This window comes from Neovison vison, chromosome 2 (assembly GCF_020171115.1).
Source record: "Neovison vison isolate M4711 chromosome 2, ASM_NN_V1, whole genome shotgun sequence".
In the NCBI taxonomy this organism is placed as follows: Eukaryota; Metazoa; Chordata; class Mammalia; order Carnivora; family Mustelidae; genus Neogale; species Neogale vison.
This window is the reverse complement of record NC_058092.1, coordinates 174,248,599-174,269,901: the sequence shown is the minus strand read 5'-3', so window position 1 is coordinate 174,269,901 and position 21,303 is coordinate 174,248,599. Positions and strand designations below refer to the sequence as shown.

Here is a 21,303-nt window from a genome sequence, read left to right as displayed (position 1 = left end):
AAAATGAATGCATTTTGTTAAGCATGCTTTAAAGGTGAGGTAAATCTATTTTTCACTTGTCTTGCTAAATGTTAAAACTATTGTTAAATGCTAAAACTATTTAGAGAATGTTAAAATTGTTAAATGTTAAAACTATTTAGAGAATAGAACTAAAAAAGCCTTCCACAAATGATGACAATAATAAATATGAGGCAAAAGAAACAATTTGGTATGACTGAAAAAAAACACTAGGTGACAATGTAGACACCTTGTGTCTTGTTGAGGTTCTCTCATTAACTGAGCAAATCAAGTTAAAAAAAATTTGTTAACTCTATCATACAATATTTAAATATAGCACTAAGATCAAAGCTTTTTTTATTGAACACTTATACCTGTTAGGCAGTGTCCTGAGTGCTTTACATATATTATTAATCATCATAAAATTTATGAATTAAAAAAATAAAATTTATGAATTAATAAGTAGTATTATCATTCCATTTTAACAGATGAGGAAACTCAAGTACAAACAAATTATATGACTTGTCCAAGGTCAAATAACTGATGTAAAAGCCAAAATATCAACCTAGGAGGCCTGGCATTAAAATGTAGGTTCTTGGGGCACCTGGGTGGCTCAGTGGTTAAAGCCTCTGCCTTTGGCTCAGGTCATGATTCCAGGGTCCTGGGATCGAGCCCCACATTGGACTCTCTGCTCAGTGGAGACCCTGCTTCCCTTCCTCTCTCTGCCTGCCTCTCTGCCTACTTGTGGTCTCTGTCTCTGTCAAATAAATAAATAAAATCTTTAAAAAAATAAATAAAATGTAGGTTCTTAACCACTGTACTACAGCTGCCTTATCATCGTTGCTCTAGAACAGTTTGTAACATTTTGGGCAAATCACTTAATTGTTATTGTTTCCTCATTTGTAAAATAAAAAGAACTGATCTGTATTAGATTCTCTTTAAAGTCATTTCCAACTCTACACTTGCTTACCACAGTTTTTCTCAAGTGCAATTTTCTTAAGCTTCTTGCATTTATTAGTTTACCATCATCTCCTGATGAAATTAAATACATCCTTACATCCAGGTACTCAATTATATTCTGATAGTCTTTCCTTATAATGGAGCAATTAATTGGGACATTTTGGTATAGAGGAGTAGCTTAATATCTGGTTGAAGTTTTCTTACTGACATGTTGTACCACCTTAGCTAAGTCACTTAACTTCTCTTGAACGCAAGTTCCTCTTCTTTAAATTGAAGGAACTTGTCAATGTGCTGCATTATTTTTAGTGACACTCTTTTATTGTTGTTGATTCAAAAAATCTTAAATGATAAAAAGAACATAACTGATGAACTTTAATTTACTTAAAAGTTAACAATTTACGTCTTTTTGCCATTTTATAGTATTAAATCCTCAACAAGGAGACCCAGGGGCAGATAAAAGTGCAAGTGAGCAAAACACAGCTCTGTTTGTTGGTTATTAGCAACTCCCCACAAAAATGGTATGAAAAGAGTCAGAGCCTTAAACTTGGGGCCTGAACTGCTTTTGCTATTCCTTTTATCCACTACTATAGAACAAATACAAGTTGCTTGTATAATTCTGTTCTCTACTATTTCTATTTACTTGTCATTTTCCTGACCCTTTGTTGTTTTTATATAGGTTAGTAAGAACTATATTTTATGTTTAACACCTTATAGTCAACTAGAAACTCTGAGGAAGATATACAGAATTATTGCATGAGTATAAACCTATCTTAAGGTAAAAGATACTATTCATTATGTATGTCAACCCAAAGTTCTTCCTTCTGTTCTAATAATGATCCTTGTTCATCCAGTGTATTTGGTAATCTTGAAAAATTACCAATCTGTATGTGAATTAATTTAATTAGCATATACAAAAGTTACTTTCATGTGGTAAAATAACAAGCATCCATTATGAAGTCTAAAAATTCCTGTAAAATAGTGGTCACTAGCTGTAACAAAATGAAAATAAATTAATAACTTTACATATAAATGGATCTCATTAGCATAATGTTGTGACTCATAAAAGCAATTATGGATAGAATAGTTTGGGATATAAAACAAATTAGCTTCATAGAAATCTACATATAGAAACTTGCTGATGAGCAACACTTTATTCCCAGCTGGGTAACTAAAGGCACTTTTATTGTAGGAAATTACTGACAGATATTCATTTTGCATATCACATTTTAAAACATAAGTATCAAACTATATAAAGAATGTCTACATGTATAAGATATTAAGCTATTGACACTATAATAATTTATTCCTAGCTTTCTCTGGCTTTCTACTTTTTATCGTTATTTAAAATAGGATTTTCTTATTTATTTAGGAACACAGAGAGAATAGTCCCAATATGACTAAGGGATACCAAAAAGTCTCTCAAAGTATTTAGAATATTATTTTTCTGCATGTAGTCCATACCAGCTAATGTCAAGCAAACTTACACAATATGATGAGAATTCTACCGTTCCCCTAAAAGAATAAATATTGTGTACAAACTGTGTACTCCTAAACTTTATTAAGAGTTAAGTTATTGTCAGGTTAATGAACTTTATTTTTCATGGCCCCTTATTTGCTGATTTCCTTCCACAGTCCAGTACACAATTTTTTATGTATAATTATGTATTCCTTTTTTCTAAAGAGGGTACTCCAATTATTTAAGCTTGAGGTGATACAGTACTTAGAAACACTCCTCCAGAGTAGGTATAAATATTTTTTGAATGAATATATGAATGAATATATGAATTTAGCCAATTACATCCTTTATATTTAAATTTTTTAATTAAAAAATACACCTTTATAAAAGTGTATACTTTATACACCATTATAAAAGGTATACAACACAATGATTTGATATATGTATACAGTGAAATGATTACTATAGTCAAATTAATTAACATACATCCTCACATAGTTACTATTTTTTTAATGATGAAAAATACCTGAAATCTACAATCTTAGCAAATTTCCAGTATTCAATATGTATTCTTAACTATAGTCATAATGTTGTACATTGGATCTCTAGACCTATTAATGCTATGCAATTCCAACTTTTTACCCTTTGACCAAAATCTCTACATTTCCTTCACCTCCCCATCCCTGTTAACAATCATTCTATTTTCTGCTTCTACATACTCAACTTTTTTAGATTCCACACATAAGTGAATCACGTAGTTTTTTTTTTTAATGTGTCTGGACTTATTTTACTAAGCATAATGTCCTCTAGGTTCATCCGTGTTGTTGTAAATGACAGGATCTCCTCCTTTAAGGATGAATATCTTCCACTGTACATATACACCACAGCTGGGTTTTTTTTTTTATCATTTTATCAATTTATCTTAAGTTGTGTCCATAAATTGGCTATTGTAAATAATGTTGCAATAAACATGCAGGCATTTCTTCAAGGTACTGATTTCATTTTCTTTAGCTATATATTCCAAATAAGTGTTGCTGGATCATATGTTATTAGCAAGAGCAATCGGCCAAGACAAGAAAAGGCACTGAAATCAGAAAGGAATAAGCAAAATTATCTCTGTTTACAGACGGCAAAATCCTGTATGTAGAAACCCTAAAGACTACACACACACACACACACACACACACACAAAAAAAAAAAAAAAAAAACTGTTTGAACTAATACATAAAATCAGTAAAGTTAAAAGATACAAAGTCAACATATGAAAATTTCTTATACCATAACGATCAGAAAAGAAAATAAGAAAACAACCTATTTTACAATAACATCCCCAAAAATAAAATACTTAGGAATAAATTTAACCAAGGAAGTTGGAGTTCTGTACACAGAAAACTGAAAAACACTAATGAAAGAAATTGAAGAAGGCACAAATAAATGAAAAGATATCCTGTGTTCTTAGATTAGAAGAATACTGCTAAAAAGTCCATATAGCTCAAAACAATATACAGATATAATCCTTTATCAAAATTCTGATGACATTTTTCAGAGAACAGAAAAAAAACCCTAAAATTAATATGGAACAACACAAGACCCCAAATCATCAAACAATTTTGAGAAAGAAGAAAAGGGCTGGAGGAATCACATTTCCTGATTTCAAGTTATATTACAAAGCTATAGTCATCAAAGAGTATGGTACTGGTACTGGCATAAAAACAGACACATAGACCAATGGAATAGAAGAGACAACCCAGAAATAAACCCAAGCATATATGGTGAACTAATTTCACACAAGGGAAAAAATAATACACAATGGGGAAAGGATAGTTTCTTTAATAAATGGTGCTGAGAAAATTGGATATCCACATGCAAGAGAATAAAAATGGGCAAAGGACCTGAAAAAGATATTTTTCTAAAGAATCCATACAAATAGCCAACAGGTATATGAAAAGGTGTGTAACAAATCACTTATCATCAGGGAAATGCAAATCAAAATGACAGTGTGAGACATCATCTCACACCTGTTAGGATGGCTATTATCAAAAAGATACGATGATGACAACACGGAGTAAAGGGAATCCTTGTACATGGTTGGTCATGTTAACTGGTATAGCTACTATGGAAAATAGTGTAGAGGTTCCTCAAAAAATATAGCCAATTCTTCAAAGTTGATCTCAAGCCACATCTCTGAAAGCCTATCCTGATGACCCTAGGGTCTACAAATAGCTTCTTTCAGAAAGTTATAGCACTTTCTTGTCAGTACTGTATAGCTCACAGATTTTTCTCTTCTCCTCTATTTCTACATTGAAATAGAGGGCTTTGGAATCAAATAATACTGATATCTTTGCCACTTCTAGTTCTATGATCTTGCAGAGATAAATTATTTAAAATCAAGTGGTTCACCTTAAAGATAGTGAAAATTATAATTACTACAGCAGGAAAAGGAAATTTTGCCATGAAAATTAATAAAGCTTAAGGTTTCAGGGCCCTTCACTTGTATTTGTGCATGGAACTTTATTTTATAGCCATAATTTTGTATTGTTTGTTTCTCAAATAGGGCACCCAAAATTGTAAAACTTCAGATACCACAAAATCTGGATCCATTCCTGCCTATGAGAAAAATACAAATATGCAGGGCCAATGTGTTTAAAAACAAGAATAGCCAATTAAACAAAAAATCCTTAGCTCAGGGATCTGGATGACTCAGAACACTGGCAGGGGCACCTCTGGGTATGATTTTAGTGAAATGTTTTTTGTTTTTGTTTTATTTTTAAATTTTTTATTTAAATTCAATTCAGTTAACATACATTGTATTACTAGTATTGTACTACTAGGAATACTAGTATTTTATTACTAGGAATAGAATTTAGTGATTGATCAGTTGCATACAACACCCAGTGCTGATTACATCCATTGCATCACCCAGTTACCCCATTCCCTCTAACTACCTCCCCTCCAACAATACTGTTTTCTTTTCTATAGTTAAGAGTCTGCTATGCTTTGCCTCCCTCTCCGTTTTTATCTTATTTTTCTTTCCCTTCCCCTATGTTCATCTGTTTTGTTTTGTAAATTCCACACATGAGTGAAATTTTATGGTATTTTTCTTTCTCTAACTTATTTCACTTAGCCTAATGCCCTCTAGTTGCATCCACATCACTGCAACTCGCAATATTTCATTCTGTTTGATGGTTGAGTAATATTCCATTGTATATATATATATATCACCTCTTCTTTATCTATTGATGAAACTTGTGTTGATGTTAGTAAACTATTCTTTGAATGTAAAATTGGAAGGTAACACACTGAGGGAAAGCAGAATAGGTGTTTGATCTTAGTCCAAGGTCACAAAGGTTTATGTTGACACCATACCTGAATCTCTGTGTTTTTTTCTGATAAGCATCCTTAAAAAGAACTCTTTCTTAGATGAAGGTAGGAATGATGGCATGCTACCATATCTACTTAGTAGGAAGTGATATATAGTTTTCATTACATTTTAGTTTTTTGTTTTTTGTTTTTTTGTTTTTTTTTTATTTGACAGAGAGAGATCACAAGTAGGCAGAGAGGCAGGCAGAGGGAGAGGGGGAAGAGGCTCCCCGCCGAGCAGAGAGCGCAATGCGGGGCTCGATCCCAGGACCCTGAGAGCATGACCTGAGCCAAAGGCAGAGGCTTTAACCCACTGAGCCACCCAGGCGCCCCAACATTTTAGTTTTTAATCATCATGAATACATTAGAGTTATCCAAATTTACTTTTAATTAAATAATGATTTATAGATATAACTTATTACGTACCATATTTTAGATATTCTTTCTACATATGGACCTTAATTGTGATAGACAATCAACTTTGTGAAGAAATACTAAAAAGTGCAAAATACACTGATAATATAATAACATCACAGATACCAGTATGCAAAGGAACAGTTAAAACATTTCAAGAGCAAATATTTCCTTGAAATCAATTACCATAATTAAAAGTGAGGAAGATGCACATTTTCCTCTGCACTAGAAATTCAAAAATTGGAGGTTTAAACCATACATAATAGTTGTTATAGACACATTACTTATTCATTTTATTAAATCATTCCAGTTTTCATCAGCTAGTATACTTACAAAGACTAGAGAAATTATTGCACCATGAAGTGTTTTCTTTTAAAACTGAGACTATTTGTATTCAGAGTATTATTATAAAATTGATTATCACACTGAAATTCATCTTTCTAAATAAAAAGAATACACAATTTCCCCCATCACTTTAAATTCCTTTTATACTTGAAGACTAAAAAGTGTCTCAGTTGCAAAATAAATATGGGAGATTTTTTTTTTTGTAAAAAGTTGTCTAGTATACTGTCACTTTGTCACATCAAAGTTATGAAAAAGCAAGAGAAATTTTTCATAAGCAAATATAAAAATTTTGAGGATTAGAATCTCATTCCAAAAATAACAAAAGAAAATAAATATTATAGACTCTTTTCTCAGATAGATAGCTAATTGACTTAAATGTTCAAGTAACATTTGTTAAATACTTAAGTGCAAGAAGATTCAAAGATAAATCAATGAGATACAAGAATTCATGCTTTCAATAAGCTTATGTTGCACATATGCATATGTGTCACGTGTGTCAAATTTTAATACACTAATATCTATATACCTTTTCAGATAGTGATCCATTTTTGATTCCTTTCATAACCAAACTTCTCTGATCACCTGCCAAAATATGCTACCTCCATTTCTTCACTTCCTATTCACTACACTACTCCAGAACAAGTCCTGTTGTCACGTCAACAATCAACTTCATGGTAGCAAATCCAATGGACACTTTTCAGTTCTCCCCTGACTTTAACCTTTAACAGCCTTTAACACAGTTGATCATTTGCTAGTTCTTAAAATATGCTTTTAGTTTTTCTCTATCTTCTCTAACTACTCTTTCATATTCTCCAGACCTCTGTCTAACCAAAAGATAATGTTTCTCAGGGGTCAACACCAGTGCTACTAAACAAAATTTTCTTTCTTTTTTTTTTTTTTGGACAAAACTTTCTGCAATGATCAAAGTTTTAATGTTTGGAGTATGAAACCATAAAAGCACTAGGAAAAAACATGAATGAATATTTAAAAATACCTATTTGTGGAATGTAGATGATGTTCAGGTGCTGACACAAAACGAAAAAATCATGGTAAGAAAGACATAAATTTTACTGAGGTAAAGAAAAAATAAAAGCCCTTAAAATTTAAATTACAATCAAATTGAACCTCAAAGTGTATTTAACTGGTGGTATAATAAGAGAGGAAGTATTCCAAGAGAGGAAGTATTTTGCAGTTACGTTGTACATCCCAGTGGTATATACTTCAGAAAAAAGAAATGAAAACAAGAAACCTTAAAACTGTTTAGAGAAATTATATTGTTGGCAGTAATGTGAGTATTATTATTCTGATACTATCATGTGTAGATTCTGGGATTTAAAAAATGAGCAAATATATAGTATTCTAATTTTATCATCCTTGATCCCCTTGAGAACAGGTATGGAAGAAAGGAAATATGACTATAAAATAAAAGGGGTTAAATTAAAACCCTATAGTATTGAATTTGAATTAGAAGTATCAGTAAAACACATGACTATTTTTCTCTTCAAAAATAAAACTAATTATTTCCTAGGTCTGTCAAATGAAAAGACGCTGAAACAAAGATTAATCCAGTAGGAACAAACGTCCTTGATGCTCAAATTATATTCTTGAACTGCCATTTTCCATGAAAAACAAGCAGAGATCCTTGAAAAGAATGCTTGAGGGCTCCCAAGTGACTCAGTTAAGCCTCTGCCTTCTGCTTGGGTCATGATCCCAGGGTCCTGGGATCGAGCCCTGCATCAGGCTTCCTTCTCAGTTGGGAGTCTGTTGCTCCCTCTCCCTTTGCCCCCCACCCCCATTCTCGTGTTCACTCTCTCTCTTTCTCTCTCTACTAAGTAAATAAAATCTTTTAAAAAATTGAACAAAAAAACACAAAACTTCGATCTGAATGGAATATATGATACAGAGTAGGAATACATTTTAAGTTTTTTTAAAATCCAGATGGCTACCCAGTTGTCCCAACACCATTAATTGAATGATCTATCTTTTTCCTCATGGATTAGACATATCATCATTTATTAAGAATCCAGAGTCATAACAGGAGTTTTTAGTGGCAGAAGAGTCAGTGACAATGGCTGAGAGCATGTGCTGGCAATAACACTATGCTAGTACCTAAAGAAGACTATTCCTATGGCAGAATCTTAGCTGTGTTGCATCTTTTGTTTTCTACCCAACCTAGATCCTCGAGGTTAAATGATGATTTAGTCGCTTCAAATTTTTCCAATGTATTTTGTTTTGTTTTGTTTAGAATCAAGGTAATCTTGGTTGTTTTGTAGCCAAGAACTCCAACTTACACAACATGATTTTCCTCCAGAATTCGATAGTGAGCATTCCCAAATTGAGGCCTTTGGGTCTCTGCTCTATATTCTGTAGCTAAAACTCCTATATATGATTGTGATTACTGGAGTTTTCACTACCATCTCTAGTAACTGACTCCTAATATATATCACTAACCATGAGCTTGTATCACCTCATTATTTTTATATTTTTCATTATAGAGAGTAAACATACCCACAGTTGGTTATCTTAACATTTAAAGCTATCTTTAACATACTATTTTTCTAGAAATATCCTGATGCTAGACAGCATGAGGTGCTAAAGGCAAAACAAACAGAATGATTTGATTAGAAAAAGATAAATGGCAGGAAATAGGATGGATTAGGAGACAAAAGTCAAATCACAGTTTGATTTTTTTATATTAGAGAGTTAATATTTAACAGTATAGAAAATAAACAATCACTGAATAATTTTGAGTAGTGAATGACATGATCAGATTTTTATGTTAGAAGAATCACTACGGCAGCACTGAAAAACTACACAGGAGGACATGAGATTATCTTTTGTTGTTGTTGTTGTTGTTTTTTTAAACAAAGCCCTTTCATCCAAATAGATTTAGAGTTTTACTATATATTCTGAAAAGCTTTCTACAAATTATTAACCAAATGCTCTACTTTGGAACAATATACAGAAGTATGACTGTCAATTAATTTATAAAGTTAATAGCCTCAGTTTACAGATAAATAAAATATAGGATTGTTTACCAACTCTTACTTTTAAAATGACATAGACAACATGGTTTCTAATAAAACCAAATAGAACAGTTAACTGTATTATAATTTATCATAAATTTATTATCATGCACAATTTGACAAGCAGATAAAATCTGTATTTAGAAAATCACTGTACCACTTGAAATACATACAGGTTACCTATCATATAAAGTATTAAACTGAATACATGAGAGACCGTAAGTTATAGGGCTCATAGCTATTTAGGGAATATACTTCAATCACCATTTGCTTTATAAAACAATAAAACAATAATATAAGCCTTTGGTATAAAAACAATAATATAAGCCCTTTCTTTGGAAAAAAGGAATATAAAATCAGAAATACAAGTTTCACTTTAAGAAAAGAATAAGCTTTTTTTAATAGATTTTACTTTTTTAATTTTATTTTTTTCAGTGTTCCAAGATTCATTGTTTATGCACCACACCCAGTGCTCCATGCAACATGTGCTCTCCTTAATACCCACCACCAGGCTCACCTAACTCCCTCAGTTTGTTTCTTAGAGTCCACAGTCTCTCATGCTTCACCCCTCCCTCTGATTTCCCCCAATGCACTTTTCCTTTCTTTCTCCTAACGTCCTCCATGTTATTCCTTATACTCCACAAGTGAAAGGAATAAGTTTTTATTAAAGATCAACTGTAAACAAAACCAATCAATCTAAAAATAATTTTGGTTTATTCAGATGTTATGCTCTAAAGCAGATAAATTTATACTTAATGAACTAAAGAAAAGATCTATTTGTAATATTCATAAAGTAAGGTATGTTTAGCTATGCTCTATTTAAGTAAAAGATCTCTGTTGTGTTAGAACTAAAGAAGAGATCTATTTGTAATATTCATAAAGTAAGGTATGTTTAGCTATGCTCTATTTAAGTAAAAGATCTCTGTTGTGTTAGCCAAATGGTTCATTGAGAAAAAGACTTTCTTGCTGTGTTACTAAAGAAGCCCATCTTTCCTGATGTGAAATATTAACTAATATGTTAATAAATCATTGTCATTCTCCCATAATTTTGAGAGGTCATAAAATATGGCTAGTAAAGGAGATAAACTGCCCTTGTGGTTAATCACTTAAAATATAGTAATTTACCACAAACAGGTGCTTTTATATTTTTCTGTCTCTTTAGATTTTGTTCTCCAAAAACTACTAAAAAATTAAATATATCAAAAAATGAACTCAGGGGCGCCTAGGTGGCTCAGAGGGTTAAGCCTCTGCCTTCAGCCCGGATCGGTCATGATCTCAGGGTCCTGGGATCGAGTCCCACATCGGGCTCTCTGCTCAGCAGGGAGCCTGCTTCCTCCTCTCTCTCTCTCTGCCTGCCTCTCTACCTGCTTGTGATCTCTGTCTGTCAAATAAATAAATAAAATCTTTAAAAAAAAAATGAGGGGCGCCTGGGTGGCTCAGTGGGTTAAGCCGCTGCCTTCAGCTCAGGTCATGATCTCGGGGTCCTGGTATCGAGTCCCGCATCGGGCTCCCTGCTTGGCGGGGAGCCTGCTTCCTCCTCTCTCTCTCTCTCTGCCTGCCTCTCTGCCTACTTGTGATCTCTGTCTGTCAAATAAATGAATAAAATCTTAAAAAAAAATTAAAAAAAAATGAAATCAGAGCAGCTTTTAGTTGCTTAGTAGTTTCTATAATTTTCTGTCTCCTTTATGTAGTATACAAGTTTATACAAGTATAAATGTAGCTTTGAATGTTTCTAAATCTAAATACAACATGGAACTGTATTCACCAGGACTGGTTGGTCGCCTGAATTCCCAGAACTCACCAATCTTTACATAGAATTTTCAAATAACTGCTGTGAAAACAGAAACTCTGTTAGGTTAAGGAAGGGTTTTACTATTGGTAGTATGTAGAGACCCACAGATTAGACAGACTGGAAAGTAGAGATGACAATGAGGGAAATTCTAAATAGCAGGAAGAGAGAATTCAGAAGAACGATCAAACACATTTGTCAATTTACAAACAGCTTAAGTCCCATTCAATAAGCAAAGTTATGACACAGAGTAAGGAAGAAGTAATTTAATAGTAAGCAACAGGAAGCAGTACAGGTGATCAGGCTGCTGGACCAGAGAGGCCTAACAATAAGTTGTAGAATTCCACCTTTAAGAAATCGTAAAAGGCAAAATCCTAGTATTCAAAAAGCAACTCAGGCTAGAAGGAACTAGGATAATGTGTAAGGAAACAAGGCATAGCTTAATTTATTGATGAAAACACAAAGATTCAAATGTTAGATAGATGTAAGAAGGACCTGATTAAAGAAATCAGAGCAAAAGCTTAATTACTAGAATCAATGTATTAAAAAAAACAATGCCGAGAATGGGCTGATGCTAAAGTCATAAAATCCTGACCCTGAGTTCCTTATAGTATCTGTTCTTAAACATATAACTTACCAGTGACTGGACAAGAGCTAAACTTAAATGTGGTTATTAAGGAAATTATTATTATGAAATCCAGAAGGATTATCAATTTAGTCCTAGACTTAATACTAATTCAAGCCCTACTGTTGTTGTCATTCCAGAATTCAAGCTTTAAGTATGTCTGTTTCCTCTGCCTGAAAAAAAAAAATAGCTGGCATAAAATTATGGACACAAGTTACCCATAAAACTCCACAAATCTCTAGCATATGGGTAACTGGGATGTTGTACCATTCTTTTAGCAGGGGATATGATAAATACATGACAAAACAGGAACATTCACAAATTTTGCTCTTTGTAGTAAAATGAGAAAATAGGTGACTATATTAAGGATTTCAAAGAATAAAATTTAAAAAAATTAATGTGAGCAACTGAAAAATCTCATGATTGGTGAGAAAAAGGTAATGTAATTAGAGAAAAATTGCAGAAAATTCTTCTGTAGAAAAATAGATGGGTCAACAACTTCCTTTTTGGTCCCGTGGCCAGTACCAAATAATCTTGAATTCATGAAAGAGATCTACTCAGAATGTCAACAAGCCCAAAATAGAGCTGTTCCATCAGGATGGCATGAATCAACTGTCCACAAAGTACTGGGACAATTCTTATAGCCTAATTTTAAGTTTATTGACTTAATATTCTTTTTAATAACCCCACGAGATTTCTTTCTACCCACCCTATCTGAGTTCCTGGTCCTAGAAAATATCTGTTGAATAATTAATAAATCCATTAATGAAGAATATGAAGGCATGAACACATGAATATAGAACTAAAGCATACTGGAGATGGTACTCCCTACCAACCAAGGTTAGCAACATATAATAATCTAAGAAAAAAAATAATCTCAGATTAAAATCCAATTAAAAAGTCATACAGAGAATACACACTCAAAAGAGAAAAATGTCTGCACAAAGTGAGAATCTGGTCCTTGAGGTCTCCTAGGTGACAAAGGAATGGAACCAATTAAATTTGTACTAACCCAGGCATTTTGAGATTAATGATACTCCTCTTTTTTCTTTCTTTCTTTCTTCTTTCTTTCTTTCCCCCTTCCTTCCTTCCTTTCTTTCTTTCTCTCTCTTTTTTTTTTTTAAATATGTGAATTCTCATTTGACTGACAGGGGAAATTCAAACCATCCATAAAAAAGGGATCTAGTAAAAGTCATTATATCTAAACTCACAATATAATATATAAAAGACAAAATATGTCTTTTAACATCATAGTTACTTAGACTATTTTAGAATGGTTATGAATTGTCCCTCCAAAATACACTACATACACTAATAGTAACATACGATTTAAATGGCAGCACAGTCATCAATTTTCATAATAATTTAATGTTAACTAAAGGTCCAGTCTCCTAACAAGAAAGAACATTTTAAATTTAAAATCTGTATATTCTGAAAGCAAATTTTATGACTTGTTTTTCTTCCTGATAGTTCTTTTTATAGTTTCTCAGACACTTGTTGGTTTATTAGCCTAAACCTTATTATATTCTATAAACCCTGTATATACTATAGCCAAAGGAAGAGTTTTCATGGAATTTAACCTTGATATAGATGTGTATAACAATGGTGAAACCGTTAGGCCTCCTTTGTTATCTTTCTAGTCAATGGAAAGGAATTCTTCCACATACAGTTAACTGAGCAATTTACCAGGATCTATATGATCTATTTAGTAATCTCTACATTCTGAAAAAGTTGAAATATGTGTACACTGAAGTTTATGTTAAAGTGATCTTGACTTTGCATTATATGTACAAATTATATGTACATTGTATAAATTGCAAAATAAATATTAACAATTTGAAAAAAAAACTATCTGAACTATACCTATTATTGATTTTATGTTGTAGGATAATATATTGACTAAGAGCACTGGAATTACACAAAACTGATACAGGTCCTGACTCTGTTATTTACTAGCTATATTATATTTGAGAGATTATTTAATTCTAGTAAACCTTGACTTCACATCTGAAAAATGAAAAGTTTGAAATAGGTAACTGTTAAGGTATTCTCTAGCTCCAAAATCCTGTGTCCTTCATTCTGGTTATTAAATGTAACACTATTTAAGAAATAAAAACACAAATATGTATAAAAGTAGGTAGTATTCAGAACAAGGAAACACACACACACACACATGCACGCAGGCACATCTAAATTAACCAAATCATTAAGCAAAAGTTCCTTTGGTTTAATTATCTGAACAATAGCTGCTTAAATTCTGCTCTTAACAACTCACATGAAGATGTTACTTGCATTTTTTAAAATCCTTCCTTGGTTAACCATGTGATAAGGTTAACATGGGATAACTTTTTAAACTGGTCCTTCAAGATCTGGCCTAGTTTTTTCTCTCGCCTAATCTCTGCTAACTTCCATTCTCACTCTCAATGCCCACTAAGCCTGTGTTGGAGTGATTCCTTATACCTGGACTATTATTGCCTGTCTCATCACTCTTCCCCTCCTTACCACTATCTCCAGGGACTTTTTCCTTCCTCTTTTGCTTTCCTATTTCACTTTACTCTCCCCACTTCCCATAAGTCAGGAGACCTTCTTACATATTTCTGTTAGATGAACAAAAAATAAATGGCAAACCTTTAATCTTCAAATAAGTTTCCAAATATACTTATAATTTTAAAAACATCAAGGCCCAGATTCCTTTTCAATATTTTCAATTTATAATTTTGATAAATTATTAATAAGTTTTTCAAATTTCATTATTGAAAGGCTGAACCTGGAATGGGGAAGGCTTTGTAACATTTGGATTCCTTATGATCATCATATTATAGCCATAAAAGACCATAGAAGTGCTAGCACCTACCAAAATAAGAAAGCAGATAACATACAGATCCAAATCTTCCTATGCCCACTCTTCCTTATCACTTCATCCCACAAGAGAGCACAAATGCAAATCAAGACCAAGACAGAACTTAAACCTGAGTAGTTGGCAATGAAAACACACAAATGCAAATATATGTGACCTGGGATAAAACAAAAAGTAATAAATATAAGAATGTATAAGAGGAACACAAAAGAATTCCGGAAATAAAAATTAAAAGAAGGGGTAACTGTGCTTTAAGCAGAATTTAAAGGGAAGCCAGCCCTTGAATTGTTGGGGGATTCAACATATATAATCCTACAAAATAGGAAATATTAAGGAAATATTAAGCAAAAGACAATAAATAAAGTTGGTAGCATAGCCAAAATAAAAGAAGATATGAGTAAATTGTAAAGAAGAGTAAAATTAAGAAATGCTGTCCCTAGCAGTGTTGTATGACAATTTGTACATGGTAAAGCAGTTCACCTCATACTTGGAGGAATGAAAAATACATGGAATAAAGAGGAAAAAAATAGTACAGCCAACTAGTCAACCAGGTATGGCTGGTGGACGATGGGGTGATTGATGTCAAAATCAAATGACTCCAAAAGAGTGAAGGTTGCAATAAACATCATGAAAGTCAGCAAATATATTGCACTTGAATTAGGGTTCCTCAGCAGGGTAGACAGATACTAAAAACCTATTGTCAAAAAGATTATTTTTGGAATAAGAATAAGATGTGATTCCAGGAGAGGCTAGTGATATAGAGTCACAAAGTATTCAATTATAAAGTTATAAGATAAAGTCAGATTAGACCAATGAAGAGAAAGAGTTCAAGGGATATTATCTTAAGATTTTACATATAGAATGCCTTTAAAGATCAATGCCTGGGAAGTTAGGAGAATAATGAGAGTATCTCATGGGAAACAAGACTCTTACTGGGAGTAGCAGATAGCAAGATGTTTCTAAATTTGTGTCATTTTTTAGTTCCTTGACAAGCACCTAACCTGAGGTTTCAAATACATGAGTAAAGACTTTTCACCCAGGAATTCATCTAAATTGCTTCATACAGAATCATGTTTAAAAAAATACATTAAATTTCTAGTTCAAGATGGCAATATAGAAGTATCCAAAGCTTACTTCCTCCCACAGACACAACAAATCTATAGCTAAATATGGAACAAATTCCTCCATTAAAAACAAAATCAAAAAAACCCAAAAAACTGTCTGAGCAACTCCTATGTATCAGGCAAAGGAAAGAAGTCCTACGTCAAAGCAGGTAAGAGACGCTGGGACACAATCTCACCATAAACTCTATCCCCAGAGTTGTGACCCACAATTGGGAGGGAACTCAAAACTTAAAGCTTTGAAAACCAATGGGGCTCACATCCATGAGACCCAAAAGGCTTTAACAATTTGAAAAATGGCTCTACAAGGGTTTACATCCTTGGACTCACCCACCCAAGGGCTCAGCATAAAGGTAGCCTATAAGCAGGCACCCAGACTTAGGTGAATGAGGCTCATTTGCTAATCTTAAAGTATTGGCCTGAGAGACGGAAATATAATTTTGTAGATATCTAGGGTCCTCCTGGCTGGTAGGCACCATCTTCACACTCTTCTTCTGCCTCGTTCTAACCAGTGGGTGCTTTCTTTTTCTTATTTTAATGCTAGGCTTTCTTTTCTTTTCTTTCTTTCCTTTTTTCCTCCTTCTTTCCTGCAGATACCATCTATATGCTCTCCCTTATGTCTCATTCCAACCAGTAGGCACCATTTTCATGTATTAACTAGTAAGCACCATCTTTTATCTTTTCCTTTTTCCAGGCAGGTGCCATCTATATATTCTTCATGTGCCTAGTTCCAGTTGATGGGTGCCATATCTTTGCATTCTCCTTCTGTTGTTCCAGAGTGCCAGTATCTCCCAGAGGGGAATCACTACATGCTAGTTTTTAATCACTACACTAGTTTTTGCAGCTGCTGCCCAGAGGACACTTCTTGATTGCCTAGCTCTGGAGATGGGGCTTGGGCGGGGGAGGGGAGGTGCTGCAATTCTGGGTCCCGTGGGACTCTTAACAAAGAGTTCTTGACACACTACTTCCCCCATGGCACTGCACAGATAGCAAACTGAAACATATCCCCAGTCTTTCTGTGAAAGAAGTCTATTTATCCAGGAGCTTTGGCCCCAAAACAAGTTTCTTCTGGCTTGGCATTCAACTAGGGGCCCGTGGAGGTGTTTCCAGGGAATGGAGGATGGTTGATGAAATATTTGTGCCCTTCTGCTGCCTTGTTCCTGCTTGACAGTATCATTATTGTACTTTTTAATATGGCACCCCAATGTTTGCAGCACCCTCAACTACAGGAAGGCATTAAAAATAAGATAGGCTATCCCAATGTTTGTGGCTGCCATCAGGAGGAGAAACCTATAGATTTTCTGGCCCTAGTGACTAGGGGAATGTATACCTGTGGGTCGCACAGGACTGTGACCCAAAAGAAGTCAAAAGACACAACAGCTCAATCTTTTAGTGAAAATGGTCTACTAGTTTATCACCATAAGTTCAGTCTGAGGGGCAGATTTTTAATTAAACACACATCTAAGGATTGACTATAATCTTTCCAGTGACCTCAGAGGACAGGCGCTATCCCTCTACACCTCTTCTGGCTATATTCTAGACTGCCAGTATCTCCCAGAGGAAAACTTTTACATGTATTTGGTATCACTATACCATGGTTTCTGATATCATGGTTTCTACCTCTGGTACCATGGCTTCTATATCTGGTATCTTGTTTTCACAGTTGCCACCCAGAGGATGTCCCTAACTTCCCTGCCTCTGGTAGCCAGGCAAGACTTGTGTTCCTGAGTTCCTCAAAACTGTAAGAATCAGAGATAGTTCTTGGCAGACTACCACCCCAGGGCACTGCAAAGACAGCACACTAACACACCCCAGTCTTTCTGTTAAAGAGGTCAATTAGCTTCTTCTAGAATTTTGGCCCGAGGGGCAGGCTTCAGGTTCAGCACACAGAAGGGACCTACGCAGGTATTCTCAGTGAACACAGGCCAGTGGACACCAACTTTGCACTCTCACTCTTTTGCTACACCTTGCCAGTATCTCCCAGGAGAGAGATTTTACACTCATCTGAAGCCCAAATTTTTTGCAACTGCCACTAAGGGGAACCTCCATATTATCTACTAGGCTCTGGAGGCCAGTGTGGATTAAGCTTGTGGTCCCACAGAGCTGTATAGATTTGTATTTTAAAAGCTGCTGCATGAGGTATAACTTCCAATCAGCCTGAATCTAGGTGCTCACTGAGATGTTCCCCTTTGGGACATTGACAGTTCTTGGCATACCCTCAACTACAGGAAGACATTACAAATAAGATAGGTTCTTTGGACAATCACAAAGTTTTGAGACAAACCAAGAGATAGGGTAGGATTGAACAAAAAAACCCAGTAACCTATATGAGGCCACTCTAACAAGACTGCAAGATTTGGTTGTTTCATCTAACATAGAGAAACCAACACAGAGAGTCAAGTAAAATAAAAACAAAACAAAAACAAAAAAACAAAACAGGAATATGATCCACATGAAAGAAAATTAAACCACAAGAGAAAAAAGTTAATGAAATGGAGATATGCAATTTACCTGATGAAGAGTTCAAAGTAATGGTCATAAAGATATTCATGGAACTCAGGAGGATGGGTGAACACAGTAAGAACTTCAACAAAGATACAGAAAATACATGCAAGTACAAAAAAGAAAAGTCACAGAGCTGAAAAATATGTAACCGAAAAGTATACTCTGGAGGTAGTGTTCCACAGCAGATTAGATAAAGTAAAAGAAAGATCAGTAAATTTGAGGACAGGGCAGCGGAAATCACCCAAACACAAAAGCAAAAAAGGAAAAACAGGAAAACAAAATGAAGATAATTAAGAGGCTTATTGACAACATCAAATGGAATAACATTTATATTATATGGGTTCCAGAAGGAGAAGAGAAAAAGAAAGGGGCAGAACACTCATCTGAAGAAATAATGGCTGAAAATTTCCTAACTTAAGAAAGAAACAGAACTTCAGATATAGGACTCTCAGAGAATCCCAAGTAACAAGTATGTACCTAAAAGACCCACAACAAAACACATTATAATTAAAGTGTCAAAGTTTAAAAAAGAAAGGAGAAAATCTTAAAAGCATCAAGAGAAAAATAGCTAGTTTTTACAAAGGAAACCCCCATTAGACTATTAGCTGACTTTTTTTAGCAGAAAATTTGCAAACCAGAAGTAGCATGATTTATTCGAAGTCCTGAAAGACTAAAAACTTCCAACCAATAATACTTTATCCAGCAAGTTATCCTTTAGAATTTGAGAGACAGATTTTCCCAAACAAAAGCTGAAGGAGTTCACCACCAGGAAACTGGCCTTACAAGAAATATTACGTGGACTTTTTTTAAGCTGAAAAAAAGGTCACTAGTAATAAGAAAACATATGAAAGTATAAAATCTCACCGGAAAGGTAATTAAATATATAGTTAAGATAGTGGGTCCATTACTTATAAATCTAACATGAAAGTTAAAAGACAAAAGTAGTAAAACTACCCACTACAATAATTATTTAAGAAATATACAAAATAAAATGATGTAAAATGTGACATCAAAAACATAAAATATGAGTGGGAGAGTTAAAAAGTAGAGCTTAAGAATGTGTTCAAACTTAAGCTGTTATCAAAACATATGGTTATACATTTAAGTTGCTATATGTAAGCCTCAGGGTGGTCACAAAGCAAAAATCTGTATTAAAAAGATACATCAAAAAGATACAGAGAAATTTATCTAAGCATACCACAAAATAAAGACATGAAACCATAAAGGAAGAGACCAAGAGAAGGAGGAACAGAGAGAACTATAAAACATGCAGAAGACAATTAACAAAATGGCAAGAAGTACGTATTATCAATAATGACTTTAAATGTAAATAGACTAAATCTTCCTATCAAAAGATAAAGAAGGACTGAAAATGATAAAAGAAACAAAACTCATCTGTATGCAGTCTACTAGAGACTTACTTCAGATGTAAGACAACAACATACTCAGATTTACAACTAGATACCACCCACACCCAAATAAATAAACTGGAAGGCAATCCAAAGATGGGCAGAACAAACTATACAACTAAATATAAATAGATAACAATATAAGTAGTGATAAAAAAGAAAAAATATTAAAAGCAGCAAGAAAAAAGGAGACAATAACTTAAAAAGGAAAACCAATAAGGCTAGCAGAAGATTTTTTGACAGAAACTTTCCAAGACTGAAGGGGGAAAGTGAAAGGATGGAAAAAGATATCCCATGCAAACTGAAACCAAAACCTTAAGGTAGCTATACTTAGATCAAACAAAATAGACTTCAAAAACTAGACTGTAATAGTAAATACACAAATGTATTAATAATAATAAAGAGTTAAATCCAACAAAAGTATATAACATTTGTAAATATTTATGCAAATAGAAGCATCTAAATATATAAAGCAGACATCATTAGATGGCAATACAATAATAGTAGTGGGAGCAGGGCGGACCTGAGAGGCTCCAGTCTGTTAAGCCTCTGACTCCTGAATTCAGCTCAGGTCATGGTATCAGGGTGATGAAATTGAGTCCTGTGTGGGGTTTCATGCTTAAGGCTCCTGTTTAAGGTTGGTGTGGAGCCTGCTTAAGGTTCTCTCTCTCTCATTCTCTCCATGTCCCTCCCCACTTGCATGCTCTCTCTCTCAAAAAAAAATTATTAAAAATATAATAGTAAAGGAATTTAATACCCCACTTATATCAATAGATAGATCACCCAGACAGTGAATCAATAAGGAAACACTGAGCTTAAACAACTTGTTAGACCAGGTGATCTTAACAATGCTTTATATAAACATTCCATCTAAAAGCAACAGAATACACATTCTTCTGAAGTGCACAAGGATCAGTATAGATCATATGTTAGGCCACAAAAAATGTCTTAATAAATTTAAGAGGACTTACATCATATCACATATCTTTTCTGACCACAATGATATGAAACTTGAAATCAATTACAAGAAGAAAAAAAATTTCACAAAAATGTGGATATTAAACAACATGCTACTGAACTTCAGATGAAACAAAGAAGAAATCAAAATAGAAATTAAAAAAAAATACCTTGAGACAAAGGAAAATGGAAATATAACATACTCCAAACTAACAGGGTGCAGCAAAAGCTTCCAAGAGGAAGTTCACACTGATAAATGTCTATTATCAATAAATAAGAGAAATTTCACAAAATTAACATAACAACTCAAAAAATTAGAAAAAGAAGAACATATTAAGACAAAAGTTAGGAGGAGGAAGGAAATAGGTTAGAGCAGGAATAAATAAAACAGAGAATAAAAAGAAATGGAAAGGATCCATGAAATGTAAAGCTGTTCATTGATAAGATAAACAAAACTGGCAAATCTTTAGCTAGACTCACCA

The 21,303-nt window shown here is 33.7% G+C and overlaps 1 protein-coding gene across 1 annotated transcript in view; it reads right to left on the bottom strand.

The window, feature by feature from the left end:
• Positions 1-21,303, bottom strand: part of PHYHIPL (phytanoyl-CoA 2-hydroxylase interacting protein like) — a 79,431-nt gene that overhangs the window by 40,663 nt on the left and 17,465 nt on the right. The window lies entirely within an intron of this gene.